An 18862-nucleotide genomic window follows, 5' to 3' on the forward strand; every position below is an offset into this window, starting at 1 on the left:
GAAACAATATCAATTACTGAAAAATTTCCTCCATTAAATCTTCAATACTCCCCCTCAAGTTGGAGCATGAATGTCCAACTTGCCATTGAGATGACGAATAACAACGAGTGTGAATGATGAAGTGAGAAGAGAGAACTCGAAGAACAATGCTACCGAACACACCGACAGCCCAAACAAGTCAACAAAAATTGCCAGAGACACGGCAAAGGCGAGAACAATGCTACCGAACACATCGACAGCCCAAACAAGTTGGTTAAAACTATTAGAGACACAGCAAAGACGAAGACAATGCTACCGAACACACCGGCAACTCAAATAAGTCAATAAAAACTGCCGGAGACACGGCAAAGACGAAGAACAATATTGCCGAACAAACTGGTAGCCACCGAGAAACCCTTAGCAACATTTCAGATGCTAAGGGAATACCCCAAAATAGGGGTCCGAACCTAGGAAGAGAAATTAGGCTCTAATACCATGTTGTAAAGCATAAAACGGAAGCGAAGAGATAAATAAAACAAGTAGAACACACAGATATTACATGGTTGAGCCCAAAGAGCTACATCACTTTTATAATACCCTCTTAATTCATACACAATACAATGGTGGAGGCTCTTTTATATAGGAGAAGAGATTATGAGAATGGAAAGAATTAGAAAATAGGAAACATGGATGATTTTTCTCCATTGATTCCTCTAGTAACACCAAATCTTCAATAATAAGAAACAACATCAATTACTCAAAGATTTTCCTCCACTGATTTCTCCATTAAATCTTCAATAAAGCTTCCAATAAATTAGTTAATAAAATTGAAAATGAGTTTTATGTATTTTATATTATTAAGAATCTCCACACAGAGAGAGAGAGAGAGAGAGAGAGAGAGAGAGAGCGAGAGACCTGTCTATAAACTGTCGAATGTCCATATGATTTTCTTAATTCAACAACATACAAGGATTTGCTTATCTCAAACACCTGCCACAATTATCCATACAAATTAGAAATATAAATTAGAAGGTTTTGACGATTGGAAATCGGTATGCAACAAAGTATATATTATAGATGTGTGTGTGTGTAGTTCTTCTATAACAACTTGTCCCAATTTTTAAAATTGCTTACTTCTGCTGCAAAGGAAAGAGTCCCCAGGTTTTTCTGACCTTTGTGTTCTTCATCAACTTAAGCTGCAAAGATGGACACAAATGTTATCTTTTTAGTACCATGGCCTAAATTCTTGGCATTATTTTCTTGATTGAAAAAGCTCATTGATAGAACTTGTAAATCATTTCCTTTTTTTTATTATAAAAAAAACAAGGGTGGTTCGTGAATAATAGCAAATTTTGTGATCAAACTCTGGCTTGTGGAGGGAATGAGGATCAATTTCTTAAACAGTGTTTTGTATGAAAATATATATGTGTGTGTGTGTGTGTGTGCTTTCATCTATGCAAGTTCAGCGCTTTCATTGAACTAACCCTTCCATTTTTCCTCTGGACTCGAAATCCCATCTGAGTTACAATATTCTCAATCCTCTCAAGCAATTCTTGTGGGGAATGGTTGGATGTAAATCTCATCTTCCTCTTCGAAATATCCTAAAATAAAACAAACACATGCGCAAACTTCACAATCAAATTGCTTATAGAATTTGTAAACTTAACTATTGAACAACAAAAATTACGCAGAAAGATATAATATTATAAATATAGTTATTTTTTTACTTTGGGTTTTACCGCTTTCTCAAAGAAACCAGACAGACCTAGGAAAGAAGACATCCCAATCAGATGAAAGGCATTGATGAGTGTAGGTGATTTTGAATTTTTTTCTGCTTCTGATGTCTACAACAGTGAAATAAATTGCATCAGCTTTGGCATAAAATTGTTAATTGAATCAAACCAGCAAGGGACAAAAACAACCAAGCTATCCAAGTTCATACCATCTCATGTATCGACAAAACTTCATCATCTACGTATATATCTTCTTCGTCATCATCAGGGTCGGAGGGTTAGGGACTGAAAGTTCATGAAATTCCAAGTCATAAAAATGCGTTGTATATATAAGTAGAAAACACACACACACACACACAAACACACATATATAAAGAGCTTTATTAATGTACCTTTCGATAGAGAACTGCAAGATTTCTATGGTCAAATGGTAGATATCCTGTGAGAATTACTTACAAGATGACGCCACACGACCAGGTATCTGAGGTGGCACCATCGTATCCCCTATTATTAAGAATCTCAGGAGCAACATAGTTTGGACTTCCCCACAGGTGGTATGCAGTAACCCATCATCCTAATTTTCCAAATTAAAGGTGGAGATAAGTAACTAAATCAGAAGAATAAGTCGTCGTCATGAAGTGCTTGATTTATTGAAATCATACCCTAAAATGCTGGAGTAATGCACTGAGGCCAAAATCAGATATCTTTATGTTTCCTTTTGCATCAACGAGGACGTTCTCCAGCTGCATTAGAAATACACAGAAGAATTAGAGTAAAAAATATAACCAAAAAAATGTTCTTGTATTGATCATCTGGCAATTCATAATCTTGTACTTGGTGGTTTGACTCTTGGATTATCATATTATGCTCTTAAGGGAAGGCCAGAAGCAAACCTTGAGATCCCGGTGATAAACGCCTTTGTTGTGGCAGTAACTAACTCCATCAATTAACTGTTGGAAGAGCTTCCTGGCTCGAGCCTCAGATAGTTTTCCTTTGGATGCCTATAAAAACATGAGCAGAATAAAAATGTCTTATCCAAGAATTGAGCTAAAAGCAAAAGATTTTCCATTGGAAATTTTTTATACAATTGGAAGAACTCCTTGTCGAACAGTTCACCGCCAATCACATATTCTAGGACCATGTAAATCTTAGTTATGCTTTCCAAGAATTGCTTATCCAACAATAACAAAGGAAAGCATAATCAGAACAGTATTAGCACATATTAACAATATTCAACTTATACATATTTTCATTTTTGCATAAAGCTGCAGCACTAATGCAAAAAATAAATAAATAAATAAAAAAAAATAAAATCCACTATGGAGTGTATTCTGCATGAGCAGATGGGGTTGTGTAGAAAAATTTCATTACAACTTCATTTTAACACCACATATCAATATAATTAATATTTCAGGTCCAATGGTGGTGGTGGTGGTGGCGGCGGCTGCTGAGTTGGGTCTGGTGGTAGTTGTGGTGGTGGCGAGTATGGACTGGTGGTTGTCGTGGTGTAATTGGCCGACTATGGGTTCAATTATGGTGGCTAGTTCAGTTTTTCGTAGTCCCTATTCGCAGTAGTAGAATTGTTACTTTGTTAGAGAATTAATAAAAGAGGTTATATTAGTACTTTCACATGAATTTATACCGGAATCTAACGTCGGCCACATTGAAGGGAGGTCGGTGTAATATTTCGCCTGTAATTACGCCTAGAGAGGTAAATAAAATTATCCTAAAAAAAAAAAGAATAAATATTTCATAGATTCTTTAGTTCTAAAATTCTTCATCTGCTATAATTTGTTTCTTTATTGAATACATTAAGAATGAACCGACGGTGTACTACAGAATAGTAAATCAAGAATAAAAAATTAACAACATATTACATGAATTGATAAAAACAAAACGATTTATATATGTTATAAAAAAAATGTCATTACATTCACTAGAAAAAATAAAATAAAATAAAAACAGTGCCATTACAATGGATGGACAGATACCTTTCGGAAAAAAAAAAAAGGATGAGAGAAAAAAGAAAAAAAAGAAAAAAAAAAAACCAATTCTAATTCCAATCATTCAGCCGTTGGCATCTTGAAGCGACAAATTGGACAAAAGTTACTGATCGCTAGCCAATGAACAATGCAATCTTCATGGTAGACATGATCACAGGGCACGCGAGTGACTTCAGAACCAACAAATTATACATTGATCCATGTAACCCTGGTTTACTATCACTTTCACCAACGCCTGAACGAAAGGTTTACTTGCCGGTACAGTCTTCAACCCATCCCCATCCCCATCCCCATCCCCATCCCCCGGATAATACGTAACCATCATGTCTATTGAAAAAAAAGGTATGCTAGTGGTGCTAGAACAAGTGTCTATGTCACCAGAGAGAATGCTACTAAATATATTGTCAGTTGTGTCCGAGAGCTGGTCACGATTGCGGGTGATTACGTCCGTTCTGGTGTGGGATTTAGAGAAGGGTTCGCTAGTAGTTATGGCACGACAACCAGAGAGAATGCTATGAAATATATGGTCACGATCGAGGGTGATTCCGACAGTAGAGAGGAATTGAGAGAAGCATGAGTATACTTCGTCATCAGACAACAACACGGGTCGAAATTGGGTGTTTTGTTTTTCTCAATTCAACACTTCTTTCTAAGACTAAGGCATGGTTGAAATCATTTCTGTCAACTTGTACCATTAGGCCAAACGAATTAGCCAGTGGAGAATCAAGATTAAGATCAACTCTGCTGAACCACCAATATGTCTTTAGCCGATACATCATATCCATTAAAAAATAGAGATGGATGGAGATGATGTAAGTAACCTTTGCACCTCCAATATCCTTCTCCTTCCCATGATGAGATCCGAATGAATGGAAAGGAAAATACTTCCACCCCAATTTCTGTGGATGGGAATAACAAAATAGCCCAATTTATGAGACTCCTTGTCAGAATGGGAAAAGAAAATTCCAAAATAAAGAAAATAAATACACCACATATAATAAAAATTGATGAGCTCGATCCACAATTTACGCTACCCAAAAATTGGAAATAAACGCCGAGGAGAAGAACGAATTAGGGAAGACAGATTTTGATAGCAATAATATATGACATATAAAATCTAGAGAGAGAGTAACAACCTGTGTTTCGCTGCTTGTCGAAATACGACAGAGATGGAAGGAATTAGTGGAAGAGCTTCAGATCGAAGGAGTTGGCCAAGGGGAGGATCTACGGCGGCTGAGGACTATATATATATAGAGAGAGAGAATTCAGAATTCAAGGATGATTTCAAATAAGAAAGAGAGGAAAAGCTTTCGAATCAGTGTATGCAATGCTCTACTCAGTAATATTACGGAGAAAACTGGAGCTGCCATAGCTTATGGCTAGAGCAATGGGAGGGGCCCCGGCAGAGATCAAAGTCAGGATAACGAGCGCTCCGCCCGAAAAGCGGGCGGCGTAACAGGGAACCGTAGCTGGCGTGTCTACAACGCAAGAAATGGAAGAAGAAAAGATAGAGTCCAAAGAAGATTGGTGTGACAACCAAAGTCTATCCATCATCGCTGACATCAACACACCGACCGCTCTGCCGCGTCGGCTTCCACACTAGCATCTGCCGCGTACGGAACTAATCTTCACTTATACAATTCGAGATATTAAAGGATTGTACCTTTTTTTTTTTTTTTTTTTTGGTTCTAGATGAAACAGAGTAATTAAAGTCTCATTTGTATTAGGGAGGAAAATTCTCTCTTTTTCTAATAGATAAAAATAAATAGAAAAATATTTGAAGTGTCTTTCTTGCTTCGAACCCGGAAAGATAGACCCGGGGTTTTAGATTCATCTGAAAGAAAAGAAAATATAACAAGAAGCCGGTAAAAAAAAATGAAAAAGTATATATATATACAGGTGAAGTGCAAAAAAATACCTATAGTATACTTATAGTGCATATTACACCCCTGCCGTGTAAAAAAAAAACCCTAAACTATGACATTTGTGCAAATAGGTCCTATTAACAAAAATTAGACTAAAATGCCCTTATCAACACCTTTTATAATATATATATATATATATAATTTATAAATTTACAATAAATTGAAGGATATTTTAGTTATTTCATAAATTATATATATATAAATTATTTATATATATATATATATGTATATATATATATGTATATATATATATATATTTGTATATATATATATATAAATAATAGTGGAGAACAACCACCTGCCCCAAGAAAGCCTCTTTTAAGCATACGTTTTTTATTAACTTCTTTCACAATTGAGATTAGGGATCACACGAACTAGTGATGGATTGGAAACTAGGGGGGAAATGAACGGCAGGCAAGGAAGAACTGAATCAGCCGTGAGGGATGCGATTTGCAAGGGAGGGCTCAGCGGTGGGAAGAACTGAATCACCGGACCCATTAAGTCACTGCTACAAGGGAGGGCTCGTTGAGGGATGCGATTTTCGACGGCAATAGTCGAAGTGAGATGAACGATAGGCAAGGAAGAACTGAATCAACCATGATCTTGATGGGTCTAGTAAGGGATGCAATTTTCACGGCAATAGTCTAAGTGACGGACAGAGACTTGTAAAACAATCGCGAGTCCGGTGGTGGTTGATTTGCAGATCTTCGGACCGAGTTTTTGGGTTGATGGCGGTGATGGTTTGGGTTTGATTTTGTGAAACCCAACCTTGGGAACACATACCTCTCCGGCAGTCTCTTCCCACATTTTGAGTTGCAGTTAGACCGATCTATAGGATAGCGCGCTATAACACACAGTCGAGAAATAGGAAGAGGACCTTTACCGATCGCAGATATGAGACTCACCCCTTGCTTGTACCTATTTTGATTTACAAAAATGAGTATACTTAGTACTACCTTAGTATAGTAAGTTATTAAGGCAGTTGGGCGAATTAGCTTCCATGATTATGAGATGTTCTCTTTTGCAACTTTGAGTACAGCCCTTTCAATGTATTATCATTGGCTTGATTTTCAGCTAGGATTGCTACTGATTCACACCTAGGAGTTACAGATGCAAGGTTTAGGGTAGAAATGGGGTTCAGTTATTTTCCGTATATATGAGCATGAAGTTTTTCAAAACTAGAACAAGCTTTGAATTATGAATCTAAAGGCTATAAAAACTTAGAGGCCTGTTCAGTCCACAGAGGTTCATTTCTTTTATTTCATACTGCGCGATGGACTTCTTCGGTCACCTCCATGCCATGAGAGAACCCATCACTCCATTACACTAGAGAGAGGGCTTTTCCGCCCAAAGAACAGTCCGCAACCTCCACCTCTCCCTCTGTAACCTTGGCATCAACAATGGTAGGTATTTTTTGAAGAGTAAAGGGGTAAAATGGGCATTATATTAATTGCGGGGTGTTTTTGAACAAATTGAAAAGAATAGAAGTGCTTTTTGCACACCTTTTTAAATAGGGGGTAAAAGTGCTATGAAAGGTATACTTCAGGAGTGTTGATGTGCGTTGAAAAGTGAGCAATAAAACCCCTTAAGCTTAGATATTCTAAGACCTTTATCTATCTTATTTTCTCGCCTCAGACTAATTTCGTATTATTTCCATTTTTAGGCAGTTATTCCCAAAATAAGTCAATTCAGCCAAATAAGAGAATAAATGAAGCAATCTTGAGCTGAATGGAAGAAAATAGCAAAGTGGAAGCAAAGTGTGGAAAGACAGTATCTTCGATTGATCTCAACAATCTTCGATCGATCAGAGAAAGATCGATCTAGCCATTTCAAGATGGATCCAAGCCCTTGTCCTTATCCAAAAGAATCCATCACCTTCGATCGATCCAACATTCCTCAGATCGATCGAAATTGTTTGATCTTATCCCCACCTACCACTCCACCTGCCACTTTTGTCTTTTTTCCAAAATGTCCCAAAAATATCTCAGATTTGTTTTTATTTAAAAAGGCGCCGTCATGGAAGGATTGATCTGGCCAACATTCGATTGATCTCACCTAAGTTCGATTGATCTCACCAAAGTTCGATCGATCGAATCCTCTTAAGTGCGAATTAAAACAGAGTTCAGCTCATTAAAAGTTGGCAAATGGTGTAATCATTGAAAGAGCCCTAGTGCACGAGTCCAGACCATGAGGTGTGACATTTGAGTTACCTATATAAGGATTTTGAGCCACTTTTACATCATATACTCATACATCATACTCTATCAATCTTAGAGACCAAGAAAAGAGAGTAAGAGAGGCTAGAGACACATTTTAGGAGTTTTTCTATTCATCTAGGGCTTCCATCAAGAAGGAGATCATCCCTACCATGGAGATAGCCCTTGAGGGTTGAACGACTACATCAATGAGTGGCTAAACATCTTCTTGGGGCTAGAGTTAGCCCTAAGTATGCCATCTAAATCTTGATGCTATGTATTTTGAGGGGATTAGTGTTGTAATACTTGTCTTGACACTTATTTATATATGAATCTTGTTTATTCAATGATTTATGAAGTTTAATACTTTTAATTGATTATTTCATTCTATCCATATGTCTATGTATGCTAGAATAGATGTTCATGTGTTTATCTCTAGTTTTTGTGTTATTGATGCATGTCTATGTGTATTGATGCTATGGATCTAGAGATTGTCAAGGCATAATGCTTAATGGAATTCTCGTGTGGTTTATTTGATGGTTCATACTCATTTCTTGATGGATTATGCCTCTCCCTTAGTTTAATTAGTTTAATTTTCATGTCTTTACTTAGTTATAGTGTAGTTGCCTTAATTTCTTAGATGGGAGGACAATCAATGCTTGTTGTTTGATGTTCCATGCTTATGAATGCAAGTAGTATATGTCTCTAACCATGTGATGTGTTTGGATTGTGTGCTTAAAGGAAGGATTAATGGCTTAGTTTGATATATTGTGCTATTCACTATGTTGCTTAGACAATATATACTTAATTAGTCTCCATGTTTGTTGAAACAACCAATCACACACTCTAATATTGTAACACATGTTTCCCCTCATTAATTATACATTGAGTGTTTAGAAGGTGACGTTTAGTGGTGACCTCTAAATCCAAAGACCTCTCTCTCTTGTTTTCTCTATCTTCATTTACTTTGCTTGTTTTACATTAAGCTTGTTTAGTTTAATTGTAGTCTAATCAACCAAACAAACCACATTTTGATCACTCGACCTACTAATCTTATATTGTTTCCATATCAATACTGCCCCTTAATCCCTTAGGACAATTCCTACTCACTCTTGCTACGTTAGTAGTAGTGGTGGTAGTGGTTTTTATAAATTTAAACTTGACCTAAAAGGCTTTTCTTGAACCACACATTCACTACATTATTTTGGCGTATACAAATAGCCATCGTCAAATTTTGGCACCATTGCCGAGGATTGAAGGCAACGTCATATTTTGGAAACAATTAGGAATTAGTACTCTTTTGATCATGTCTTTACTTTATTTTTATTTTGATTACTTATTGTGTTTGTTCTTGATTGACTAGGTACATTGAGCTAAGGAAAGTGATCAAAGGAGATTCAAAGCAAGGAGCTAAGCAAAAGTATAGAAAAAGCTAAAAATCTAAAAATTTGCAAAGCTAAGCCAAAATTGAAAAATACTTTGAAGTGCTTAAAGACCCTTTGTGAGCTCTTTCTAACTCAAACTCTAGTTCAATCGTCGGCCCGCGTGGAGGCTTGTTTTTACATTCTTAGATAAATTGTGAGCCCGCGTGGAGGCAATTTACTTTTCTTGCATATTGTTGAAAGCATGGGAGTATGGGATCATTGTATGTGGAGGATGTTTATTGATTGATTTGTTGTGGAGGTGAAGTGATTGCTTATTGCTTGTTGTTTGTTTGTGTTTTGTTTGTGCATGCATGGTCGAAGGCCATTAAATCCTACTCTTGTCCCATTTGATTTTCATCTTGAATCCATTGTTCGTAATCCTAGGGAAAGAGGTAGTTCTAATCACTCCATTCCATCAATGGAAGACCATAATGAGGACCATGTGGAGGACCTTGGTCACATAGACCAACAAGGTATCCTCCACCCTAATGTGCATCAAAAAACAAGCATGGATTGTCCACCTATCTAAGAAACTAAGGTAACTACACTAGAACTAATTAAACTAAGGGAGAGGCACAATCCATCAAGAAATGAGTCTGAACCATCAAATAAACCACAAGAGCATTCTATTAAGCACTATGCCTTGACAATCTCTAGATCTATAGCATCAATACATATAGACATGCATCAATAACACAAAACCTAGAGATAAACACATGAACATCTATTCTAGCATACATAGACATATGGGTAAAATGAAATGATCAATTGAAAGTATTAAATCACACAAATCATTGAATAAATAAGATTCATATATATATAAGTGTCAAGACAAATATTACAACACAAATCCCCTCAAAATACATAGCATCAAGGTTTAGAAAGCATGTTTAGGGCTAACTTTAGCCCCAAGAAGATGTTTAGCCACTCATTGATGTAGTCCTCCAACCCTCAAGGGCTATCTCCATGGTAGGTATGCTCTTCTTCTTGATGGAAACCCTAGATGAATGGAAAAACTCCCAAAAAATGGTGTCTCTAGCGTCCTCTCCTCTCTTTTCTTGGTACCTAAGAATGTATCTAAGCATATGTGTAAAAAGTGGCTCAAATCCTTATATAGGTAGCTCAAGTGTCACACCCAATGGTCTGGACTCGTGCACAAGGGTTCCTCTAATGATTGCACCATTTGCCAACTTTTAATGAGCTGGAATTTGATTTAATTTGCACTTGAGAGGGTTTGATCGATCGAACCTTTGTGAGATTGATCAAACTTAGGTCAGAATTATCAAACTTTGGCTAGATCGATCCATCCTTAGCGGCGCCTTTTTGAATAAAGACAAATTTGAGATATTTTTGGGATATTTTGGAAAAAAGACAAAAGTGGTAGGTGGAGTGGTCGGTGTGGATAAGATCAAATAATTTTGATCGATTTGAGAAGGGTTGGATCAATCGAAGATGATGAGATCTTTTGGATAAGGACAAAGGCTTGGATCCATCTTGATGAGGCCTAGATCAATCTTGCTTTGATCGATCGAACATTGATGAGATCGATCGAAGATGATGCTTTTCTACACTTTGCTTTATTTTGCTTCCACTTTGTTCCTTTCTTCCATTCAACTCAAGGTTGCTTCATTTATGCTCTTATTTTGCTGAATTGACTTATTTTGGGGATAAGTGCCTGAAAATGGAAATAACATGAAATTAGTCTAAGGCTGAAAAATAAGATAGATAGAGGTCCTAGAATACCTAAGCTTAAGGGGTTTAAATGCGCACTTTTCAGCGCTCATCACACCCCCAAACTTAAATATTGCTAGTCTCTAGCAATGAATTACTAAGTAAAGGAATGATATGAACAACTATACAATTATGAACTAGAAAGCAATAAATGGATAACGCCACTTTCGTAGGGAACACGATTGCATTTAGTATATGCAACAAGCCTTTTAAACCCCTAGGTTACCCCTAGTAGACGAGTGAAGTCTCCTGAGGGTTTCCAGAAATGATACCCAAAAACATTAAGCTCATTATCACAATAGAAGTACCAATATTTCAAATAAGAATCGGGAGAAAACTATCTCAAGTATGCAATTTTTCAACCCTTTCCAAGCAATCTCCCAAATTTTCAATATCAATCAAGCAAGTATGATCCTTCACACATTAAGAAAATGATTATGCAAATCAAAACATCTCTAGAATTCTTTTTGAGTGAACCGATATCAAATATGTTGCTATCTAAGCCAACTAAAGACATGATCACATCCTTACCCTCAAACTAGCACATAAATCTAGTATCGATCATCAAGATAAAGAGTGGACCTTTTATTAAAGTATTATTCATCTAGGTGCGCTTATTTTTTTCACTCCATATTTTTATTTTTTTATTTTTTCCTAATCCTAAGGATCAAAGATAGAAGCATAGTGCAATGTGTTGATCTATTAAGTTTTCTAGCGATCCATGAGGTCAAGCATTAGGTCAATGACTCCCAAACTGGATGGCTTTAGGGCATTAGGTATTAAAACAACCCTAAGGACTTACAAGCTCAAATCAACTAGGCTACAAATCAAAATAACCTCCATCTAATCATTTCTCACTTCTCATCTTTTGGGAGAAGTCCTCACTTTTTTATTACTTTTGCAACAACTTATATATATATATATATATATATATATATTCAATTATTAACCTAGAGTTTGGGCCCTCCACCTTTTGGCGCAAGAAATTCAGTGTTTGATGAGGCTAGAATCTTGGCTACTTAGTGAAAAAGGGGTTGTTATCCACCTTTATCAAGAATCAAAGCTTTCAATGCACTACTAGCTCAATTGGGATATAACCAATTCAATAATCAACAAAGCATGTACCCCATAAATGAATGCTAGTGTGCACCTGTGTTAGTGTAGAATCCTAGAGTGAATCTCAAAACAATCACAAAATCAGGATGATGTGAACCACAGGTGCAAGTAAGATATCAATTTTTCGAAAAATTTACTCCTAAATGGCATCCATAAGGCATACAAGGAGTATTGGACTCTCAAGTCAAGAAATTTTTAAATCTTAAGCAATTTAGTCCTCAAAAGATCAAAATCATTAGCTAGTTATGTACCAATCAAAGAAAATCCCTTAATTACACAAGTCATGCTCAAAATTTTGAATTTGAAAACAAATACTGCAAAGCACAAATTACCCCCAAACTTAAACCGCACAATGTCCCCAATGTGCAAAGAAAATAAAAGGAAAGAGTATACCAGTGCAGCTATGGCAAAGAATGGCCGAGACATAAGTATCCAAAGTGGGTGGTATAACCCCACAAAACTTGGGATTAACTATGGTCCTGAAAAGATGGCACTGAGACAAAACTCATCAGATAACAAAAGGGATAATAACAGTGCACAGTGGACATGCAAGTGTAAATGGGATAACAAATGAAATAAGAAGAGAGGAATAAGGGTGGTCTTGAAAAATTTGTGCAGCACTCTCTCTCACTGAAGTCACTGAGATGCACCTGATAATGGAGTTAATCACAGACAGATATATCAATACAAAGATATGATATCAAAAAATATAATCATGCATAAAGAAAATAAATAAACAATATATGGTACATCCAGTATCAAGGCCAACAAGCTGGCCACAAAAATATAACATTATCAAAGTAGCATATAAGATCACAGATATATATAAAGAAGTGATATAAAAAGATCAGGCCGAGGAGGTAGGGCGAGCAGGACGCGATCCCCAAATATCTCTGGATATGTCACGCAACGCAGCTAAGATACACTACACTACAACTACAACTACACTACTAGCATGGAATTAAACTAAGAGAGAGGGCCAATCCATCAAGAAATAGGTATGGACCATCAAGAAAATAGCAAGAGCATTCCATTAAGCACTATGTTTTGACAATCTCTAGATCTATAGCATCAATACACATAGACATGCATCAACAATACAAAATCTATAGATAAGCACATGAACATCTATTCTAGCATACATAGACATATGGATAGAATGAAATGATCAATTGAAAGTATTAAACCACATAAATTATTGAATAAACAAGATCTATATATATCAAAGTGTCGAAACATGTATTACAACACTAATCACTCAATAATACACAAGATTAAAGTATAGAAAGCATGCTTAGGGCTAACTCTATCCCCAAGAGGATGTCTAGCCACTCATGGTAGTGCTCTTCTAACCCTCAAGGGCAAGCTCCATGGTTGATGAAGAACCTCCAATGGTGTCTCTAGCCTCCTCCTCTTTTCTTCTACACTAAGAATAGCCTCTAAAATTGTATCCCTAAAACTAGAATTTTTCTTAGTATCCCCCTCAAAAAGTGTGTCATATTCTATATATAGGTAGGTCAAGTGACGCACAAAATGAGCTGGGGTTGTGCACATAATATTCTCCAATGATTAGATACAAGACAACTTGAATGAGCTGGCTTTTTAACTTTTTCGCACTGGAGGAAAGTTTGATCGATCGAACCTTGGACTTGGATCGATCGAACTTGGCTGAGATCTATCGAACTAAGGCTAGATCGATCCAACTGGCTGAGCTTTCCAGAAAAGAACAAAGCTGAGATATTTTGGAGATATTTATGGGGAAAAGGATAAAAGTGGTAGGTATGGTGGTATAAATGGATAAGATCAATCATTTGGATGAGGACAAAGGTGTTCGATCGATCGAAGGATGGTGTTGGATCGATCGAACTTTGGACTTTCTGCTTTTGGTTTAAGGTTTGGATCTATCTTGAAATGCTGAGATCGATCCATGCTGGATCGATCAAACCTTTTTCTTAGATCGATCAAAAATCTGAATTCCACCCTTTTGCTCCTTTTTCTTCTTTCTTCGTTTAATCTCAGAATTGTTTCTTTTAAGTTCTTATTTGTCTGAGTTAGCTTATTTTCGGGATAAGTGCCTGAAAAGAGAAATAACACGAAATCAATCTAAAATGGTAAAGTAAGATAGATAAAGGTACTAGTATACCTAAGCTTAATGGGTTTAAATACGCACTTTTCAGTGCTCATCACACCCCCAAACTTAAATATTGCTAGTCCCTAGCAATGAACTATAAAGTAAAGAAATGAAATGAACAACTACACAAGTATAAACTAGAATGCAATAAATGATAACGCCACTTTCGTAGGGAACACGATTGCACTTAGCACATGCAACAAGCCTTTTAAACCCCTAGGTTACCCCTAGTGGATGAGTGAAGTCTCGTGAGGGTTTCCAGAAATGATGCCCACAAACATTAAACTTATTTTTTCAAAAGAGACACCAATATTGCAAACAAGTATTGGGAGAAAACTACCTCAAATATGCAAATTTTCAACCCTTTATAAGCAATCTCCCAAAATCTCAACATCAAGCAAGCAAGTATGGTCCTCCACACATCAAGAAAATGATCATGCAAATCAAAACAACTCTAGAATCCTTTTTGAGTGGACAAGCATCAATGTGTTGCTATCTTAGCTAACTAAGGAATTAATCAGATCCTTACCCTCAAACTAGCACATAAATCTAGAACCGATCATCAAGACAAAAAGTGGACCTTTTATTAAAGCTTTATTGTTCTAGGTGCGCTTATTCTTTTCACTCTATTTTTTTTTTTTTTTTTTTTTTAGGATCAAAGATGGAAGTATAGTGCAATGTGTTGATCTATTAAGCTTTCTAGCGATTTATGAGATCGAGCGTTAGGTCAATGACTCCCAAACCAAACGAATTTAGGGCATTTGGCATTCAAATACCCCTACGGACTTACAAGCTCAAATCAACTAGGTTACAAATGAAGACAACCTCCATCTAATCATTTCCCACTTCTCACCTTTTGGGAGAAATCCTCAATTTTTTTATTGCTTTTGCAACTTTTTTTTTTTTTTTGTATTCAATTATTAACCTAAAGTTTGGGCCCTCCACCTTTCGGCGCGAGAAGTTCAGTGCTTGATGAGGTTAGAATCCTAGCTACTTAGTGAAAAGGGGTTGTTATCCACCTTTATCAAGAATGAAAGCTTTCAATGCACTACTAGCTCAATTGGGATATAACCAATTCAATAATCAACAAAGCATGTACCCCACCAATGAATGCTAGTGTGCGCCGGTGCTAGTGTAGAATCCTAGAGTGAATCTCAAAACAATCACAAAATCAGGATGATGTGAACCACAAAGGCAAGCATGATATCAATCTTTTGAAAAATTTACTCATAAATGGCATCCAAAAGGTATACAAGGAGTATTGGACTCTCAATTCAAGCAATTTTTAAATTTTAAGCAATATAGTCCTCAAAAGATCAAAATCATAGCTCGTTATGGACCAATCATAGAAAAATCCTCAAATACACAAGACATGCTCAAAATTTTGAATTAAAAGCTAACACTGCAACGCACCATTCCCCCCAAACTTAAATGGCACAATATCCTCAATGTGCAAAGAGAACAAAGGCAAGAGTACACCAGTGTAACTAAGCAAGAATGATCGGGATTGAAGTATCCAAAGTGGGTGGCATGGCCTCCCTAAACTTGGGATTAACTGTGGTCCTGAAAAGATGGCACTTGGATAAACTCATCAGATAACAAAATGGGATAATCAGTGCACAGTGGACATACAAGTGTAAATGGGATAAACAGATAAAGAGATGAGAGAGGTATAAGGGTGGTCCTGAAAATCGGGTAGCACTCTCTCATTGAAGTTACTAGGATACACCTGATGGAGTTAAACATTCAGATATAAGAATATAATCATATGACATTCATAATAAAGGCATGCATAAATAGAAAATAAAGTACAGGTACATCAAAAGATCTAAGCCGATAGACCGGCTGCAAAAATGATATATAGTATCAAAAATAGAGTATCAAAGATAGAGAAGGATCATAAAAAGATAGAAAGAACTGGGAGCTCAAGATGATGAGGTAGGACGGACAGGTCGGGCTCCGCGGATATCTCTGGATAAATCTTGGAACATAGTCATGACATCCGTGCGGAAGGTAGCAAAATCAGCTCTGTGGGCCGTAAGATCAGCTCGCATAGCAACAACAGCTCCTCCAAAGTCTGTAGGCATACTCTAAAGTCAGGGGTCTAATCTGGAGCCTCAGGTGTGACTGAAGTAGAGGAACCGTCATTCTTAGTTATGGTCTGCAAAAAAAAAAGAAACACTTGCTATGGAAGTTAGTACCAGAATAAAGAACTGAAAGTACAAAATAGAAACATGTATGTCAAGTAAGATTGACAAAAAAAAAAATGACATGAATCTATGCAAGTGATAGAATGTGAAGCATGCTAAGCAATATAAGTATGAAATGCATCCAATGTGGAATATCATAGGCATTGGGCATGAATAAGATAGCATGAACACAATACATGATTAATGAAGTGTGTGTGAGATCTGTAAAGTTCGATCGATCATAAAAAGAAGTGAGAACGATCACAAAACTTGGATCGATTGAAGGTAAGTGAGATCGATCTCAAAAGTTGGATAGATCGAAAGTAAGAGAGATCGATCTCAAAACTTCGGTCGATCAGGATACAAGTTCGATCGATCAAACTGTATGATGCGAAAAACTGAAAGGTCATAGATCTGTGACTGTGGAAGCATGAGGCCCACACGAACATGTTTGCGGGCCCCATCTACACATCAAATCAACAATTTTCATCACTTTTTAAAGCCCATGCTCCTACGAATCAAAAGAAATCATCAAAATATATACACATATATACAAATATATACATATATATACACAGTGGTTCAAAGCTTCAAAAATGGAGATTCAATCATGTATAAAGCATGAATGTAACATATAAAGCATGTAATCATCATATCGAAGCTTAAATCATAGATGAGATCTCGGATTTTACCTCAAAACGATGAGAGAAGTGGAGAAGGAAGAAGAGAGAGAGATGAAAACTGAGATGAGAGAGAGAGATGCGAAGCCTGGATCTTGCCGAAGATGGAGATGATGATGAACAGTGACGGCAATGAGAGAGAAGGGGGGGTTTGAGAGAGGGGGGATCGATCTAATGAATCGATCTTGAAACCCTCGGTTCTATTTTTAAAAACATCCCCGACAGAGTTCGATCGATCGAATCTCAACTGAGATCGATCGAACTTAAATTTTTTTTATTTTTTTTGAAATAAACCATAATAATATAAAACAAAATCTTTTTGTATTTTTGAAAAATAAAATAAAGTAAAATAAAATGAAATGAAAATGAAAATATTTTTGGACTTTTAAATTTTAAAAGTCAAAATAATGAAATGAGGAATTGAGATCGATCAGAACAAGAGTTCGATCGATCAGACAGAGAGTAAGAATATGCAGGTTTTTGGCTCAGAAAATTGGCCAAGTGCTGGAACTTGAGATCGATCGAACTGTGAAGTCAGATCGATCGAATGTCTATGATCGATTTGAAAACAAATTCGAACGATGGGACAGAGAGGTGGTTGGATGCAGGTTCTGCAGGCTTAAAAATATTCTAAGTGTTGAGACTCAAGATCGATCGAACTGTAAAGTTGGATTGATCAAAGGTACTCTGATCGATCTGACAGAGAACAAAAATATGCAGACTTTCTTGGATCGATGGGACAGAGAGTGCTTTGGATGCAGGGTTAATTTTTTTTTCTAAGTGTTGGCTGTAAATGGGAGTTCGATCGATCAAAATCCAGAGTTGGATTGATCGAATTCATGTAGAATGCTAAAAAATGACATGAAAGCTCATGCAATCCTTACCAAAGTTCCTTATAATGCATATGAGAACCAAAAACAAATATCTAGACTTCGCAAGAAACAAAATGAAAGATAGAAATGAGGGAGGAATAGGGTTTTGACACCCTACGAATGCTTTTGCTAGTTTTTAACGTCTCTAGCAAGACATTGGGCTCTTTTAGCCTGGATCAAAGATCTTGTTGCTCATCCCCTCCTTTTTGGGGTTATAGATACCTTGAGCTCCACCCAACAAATGGTTCTTGGAAGAACTTGTGCGATTTAGCTCAAAAGAAGGTTTTGATCCTTTGTCTATGCAATCAAAATTTTTAGGCTTCCATGCCCTTTCACAATGAGAATTTGAAACAATGTCTTTAGAATGCAATGTCGAAGATAAAGCTTTAGAAACCTTTGAGTCACACAAAAACTCATTTCCTTCACAATTGAACTCATGACATTTTTCCACAACATTGACCTCTCCTTCATACTTGTCAAATGAGTTAGGGGTTGGATTGAATATATTCAACTTCACTTTCATGTGGCCAAAAAAGATCTTCATTACCCCCGTCCTACAATTAATGTTGGCATTTGCGGTTGCCAAGAAAGGACGGCCAAGGATAACGAGTATTTGGCTCTTAGGATTGGAAACCAGTTCTGTGTCTATGACAACGAAATCAACCGGGAAGAAGAATTTATCAATTTTAATCAAAACATCCTCAATAACACCCCTAGGCTTTTTGATGGATCGGTCGGCAAGTTGTAAAACTACTGACGTCAGTTTTAATTCACCTAAGCCTAGTTTGGCATAAACCGAGTAAGGAAGAAGGTTAACACTTGCTCCTAAGTCAAGAAGCGCCCAATTAATGATATGCTCACCAATGATGCATGATGTAGTGGGT

At 36.7% G+C, this 18862-nt stretch overlaps 1 pseudogene; it reads right to left on the bottom strand.

The window, feature by feature from the left end:
• Positions 1-901: 901 nt before the first annotated feature.
• Positions 902-16324, bottom strand: LOC132270578 (CBL-interacting serine/threonine-protein kinase 1-like; annotated as a pseudogene).
• Positions 16325-18862: the final 2538 nt, after the last annotated feature.

This window comes from Cornus florida, unplaced genomic scaffold (assembly GCF_030987335.1).
Source record: "Cornus florida cultivar Cherokee Brave unplaced genomic scaffold, ASM3098733v1 CherokeeBrave_3.0.0_Hap2_Chr01, whole genome shotgun sequence".
In the NCBI taxonomy this organism is placed as follows: Eukaryota; Viridiplantae; Streptophyta; class Magnoliopsida; order Cornales; family Cornaceae; genus Cornus; species Cornus florida.